Source organism: Miscanthus floridulus, chromosome 7 (genome assembly GCF_019320115.1).
Source record: "Miscanthus floridulus cultivar M001 chromosome 7, ASM1932011v1, whole genome shotgun sequence".
In the NCBI taxonomy this organism is placed as follows: Eukaryota; Viridiplantae; Streptophyta; class Magnoliopsida; order Poales; family Poaceae; genus Miscanthus; species Miscanthus floridulus.
Window position 1 is genome coordinate 86,889,137 of NC_089586.1, and position 4,527 is coordinate 86,893,663.

Below are 4,527 nucleotides of genomic sequence, written 5' to 3' on the forward strand. Positions count from 1 at the left end.
ATTTTTTTATATAGTTTTGGTTAAAGTTTAAACTAATTGACTTCTTGGAAAACGAGAATTGCATTCTTTCAAGGCAGTAATTCAGTAAACTCGACATCAGAATTCCAGAACTAACCTGTTCCTTGGTTCAACTTCAGCCTACCTGCAGCTGTATGCTTCCATTGATTCATTCATTCAGTAATTCCGGTTGGTATAGGCTGAGGAAGGTACATGTGACCAACGATTTACAGCTCCAATGAACGTACTAAGTAAACAGAAATGGAGTCGGCATGATTTCCATTATTTCTCCCAACACTCGCAGAAGCAGACATTATGCTCATGCTACATTGTACAATAAATAAAAAAGGCGATAAATAAATAGTCAGCGGTCACAATGGCTGCTGTCATGCAAACCATATGCATCAAGAAAAATAAAGCTCAAGCCTCGGTAAGCACAGCAATCTCGAATTCTGTTGAAGCTATGTACACTCTCGAAATGGCACTCGTCGAAAAACAAAATACTCAAATGAATCGCTGTTACAGAAGCTTTGTTGGGGACTCTCCAAACTTTGGTGGAGTCATCAAGCTCTTGGTCAGCCATATTGCCGTCTCTCTGGATGACACGGCTCCTTCACCGAATGGCCGAAGAACACCTGCTAGCTCATCGAGCCTCTCCTGCTCCAGGAGCTTCGCGCAGAGCTCGAGGAGTGACTCCAGAGCACCGGCTCTCTGCTGAACTATGTTCAGATGATCCCACTCCGCAGGTGCACTCTCTGCATGCGCCAGTTTTAGTGTGCTAATTGGTGATGATTCCTCTGTTATAGTTGTGTCACACCTCTGGTTTTGCTGGCGGATAAGAGCGTGGCTTCACATCCTTCTTTTGTTCCTGCACTACTCCAATTGTCAATTCCTCATTTGGTATTGGTGCCTCGTTAAACTTTTGATTTGAAACAGTGACTGGGGCCTCCTCTTTTACATTACTGGTTCTTATAGCTTTAAGACGTATGGTCGCATCAATCTGTCGATCAGTTGTCGCCATCAAGTTCTCCGCTGCATGCTGAAGTGATAAAACATCACTGTTCCGCTGTTCTTTGCTTCTGGCATCAAGATCCACCGGCATTTGCAAAATCAAGGCTTCCTGGGTACCAATAGTTGATACATCTGAAAAGTTCGTGGAGCTTTCTCTTGCTTCAACAGTGTGCTCTGCTGCAGTTTCTAATGTTTCATTGGATCCATTGGCTTTCAGAGTTCGCTTTCTGCCACTGCTTGGCTTCTTTGATTGCTTGTCTACCAGGTTACTTTTGTTGGGCTTCACTGGAAGATAGATCGGTGAACAGTTGCACGATTCAGCAAGATATGGCTGCAGATGTGGATGCCTCAGCAGCTCCCCAGCCTGTAAATTTTTCAGGGAATGTGAACCTTGTGTCTGGACCCTTGAGGCCTTGACTGAAACAGTCAACTGACTTTTTTAGACTTAAAGTAGGCCTATGTTCTGGATTTTTCCTTAGAATGCTCTTCACTATCTGCTTCCTGGGGAAGAAAGGCTCAAGTTTAGTAGATTTTTTCTAATCTATATAATTGGGCAATCACAAAAATGAGATTACAACTCACAGTGCTGATGAGTATATCGGGGGCATTGGAGATATTGAAGATCTGTTTATTTTGTTGACTAATGCTGCCATGTCCTTCACAAACAACAAAGGAAAAATGTTTCATGACTTTCCAAGAGACCAAGACACATGTATAGATGTTGAAGTATTGTATCATTTGGCTGTGTTGTATCAGCACTTACTGTAGCTTTAAATGCAGGACAGTGTGCTAAAATCTCAAACATACAGCAACCTGACGGTACAAAGAAGCAAGGTATCCAAAGATGTTTAATACTGTCATACATCATATAATACAATAACAGAAATAAACTTTAAGAGGCGTAGCATGCGGAGCTCACCAAGTGACCATATATCGGATTTGTATCCATAAGGTATGTCTGCTAGTATTTCTGGGCACATATAGTTTGGGGTTCCTACAACCTGAAATATTGTAAATGTTAAATTATCAGTGACAAGGCATTATGGGTTTTATGTCAAAACATTACTAACACGTTATTGGGATTCTAGTGGGGATATGCTGAAATTCTGCCATCTATTTTTCAGAATGGCATTTTCCCTTTCATGATACTTTTTTTTTGGTTAACATGAGCTGTAAATAATGTCACTGAATATCAAATGTCATACAGACATACTGGTGACAACATCGTGCTGTGATTTAGTGTAGGAACGTGACTAGTGGAAGAGTTGTGTTCAGTTTCCTAATTCCTAACCGGAAATGTGTTTTCGCCAGTATTATTTACTGATTTACATTAAAAATGCTTGAGTGAAAAGGGTGAATCCTACCGACGAGGCAAGGTCCTCCATGAGCAGTTTCGCCAACCCAAAGTCAGCTGTCAAAGAGACGGTAAATTATTATTCACTCGTGTAAAAAAAATACATATTATCTGATAAAGACAGACTCAGTAATTCAGCACTTCACATCTTACCGAGTCTGATATTGTTATCCCTTGTCAATAAAATGTTGGAACACTGCAGGGAAGCAGGACACGAGGAAAATGTTAAGCGGCACTGATACCTGACGAAATAGGCCTATGAACCTGTGGGAACAGACGATTTTTTTCCTACCTTGAGATCACGGTGGAGCACGCGGTTGCAGTGCAGGTAGTCAAGGGCAAGGAGCAATTGCGTGAACCACCGACACACCCTCTGGCATCACGGAAGTACCAAGAAGGCAGAGGAAATGAGCATTGGGTGCAGCTGTAATAATTAATGAATACTACTAGTAGCACGATTTCATTTACTTATCACAGTTACAGTATTGTTTGTTACCTCTTCTGAGAATAGGATTCCCCTTGCCTTCTTGATCCTCTCGGCCCTGTGGTTCCAGTGAGAGTAATTCAGACAATTATATATGCAGTTAAAACTGAATTCTTTTTACCAGTACCCAGAAGTTACTTATTAAAAAGGAAAAAGGAAAAGAAAAGGAACACAGAAGTTGGGGGTGGGTGGTAGCTTACATGTCCCCTCCTTCGCAGTAGCTTGTGACAATGCAGACGGAGGTCCCCTACAACCACCGAATAAATCCAATTTTGAGTTCGCAGTCGACGCGACAACGTGCGGGCGGGAATGGGGAGCATGATTAGGAGTTCATTAGGATTGTGCGAACTGAATTTGACAAGGGAGGAATGTTTGTTTGTACCTCGTCCACCCATCCGTCCTTGTACTCGACGATGTACGGGTTGCTGAGGCTTGCCATCAGGGACATCTGCGGCAGAAAAGGCAGCCAGAAACGAATAATGAATCGGATGCGAATTTGAAGAAAAACACCGAGTTCCTTTTTTTTTTTGACGAAACCGTTCCTTTTTTTTTTGGCCCCGTCGACCAACAATTTTTTATTTTACTTGTTACTGCAACCGCCCGCCGCCGCCGCCGCCGCCGCGTCCTGCTGGGTGCATATGCGGACGCAGGCCGCATGGACAAGGTCGGCGAGGCATCCGACTCTGCTTGGTGCTGGAGTGGGGGTGGGTGAATGAATCGGAGAAGGGTGTAGTAGGGTGGATGCTTATGTTACCTCCTGGTAAGCGGTCCGCTGGAACTTGTCGTTCTGCTTGGAGAGGCGGATCTTCTTCATCACGTACCTGCGCCGGCGTCGGCGGCGGGGCAAGCAAAACAACAGAGGGAGGAATCAGGAACCGGAGCACGTCGAGGAAGCAGAGCAGAAGGGAGTGGTCGACGACGACGACGACGACGCGTGAATGAATGTGAAAATGGGGAAATCACCTCTTGCGCTCGGCCTTGTGGAGGACGAGGTAGGCGGAGCCGTAGGCGCCCCGGCCGATCTGCTCCACCACCTCGTACTGCTCCATCGTCCGGACTCTCTGCTTGGAAGAGGAGGAAGAAGAAGCGGCGTGGTCTGCTGCGGCCGTTGCGAGAACTGACGACCGGGGGTGTGCGTGGCGTGAGGAAAGGAGAGAAGAGTTCGCCAGTGGAATGAATGATGGCGCCGCGGGGGCCTCGTGATTATTTGTGCGCGCGCGTGGCGAGGGATGTTAAGCCTTAGGATCGTGGGTGCAGATCACAGGATGTATTCGTTCCGGGTGGAATCAACTAGTAGACCTGGGCCCTGTTCACTTTTTTTATAATATGTATTTTTTAGTTTTTTTAGTCGGAACAGTGTTTTTCTCTCACACTAAATCAGTGGTTTGTTTTTTCAGCGAAGCGAACGGAGCCCTACATGCTTCGGGAGAGAGAAACAGAGAGAAAGAGGTATAGGAGATCTCTAACCGTTGGGTTTGGAGAAGGATGATCCGTCCATGACCATGTTAGTGATGTAAGGCGTCGGGGAAGGAGAAGCAGGGGAGTCCGGCGGCGGCGTAGACGTCGGGTGGCGCAGAGGCGGCGGTGGATTTTCCGTCGCTGGCAGCATCCCTCTCGATCGGTCTAGGGTTAGGAAGTAGATGGAGCGTCTGGCGATTCACGTGAACCTCATATCCTGTGT

General features: G+C 45.7%; 1 pseudogene; it reads right to left on the bottom strand.

Moving 5' to 3' along the window:
• Positions 1-223: 223 nt before the first annotated feature.
• Positions 224-4,071, bottom strand: LOC136463698 (serine/threonine-protein kinase Nek6-like; annotated as a pseudogene).
• Positions 4,072-4,527: the final 456 nt, after the last annotated feature.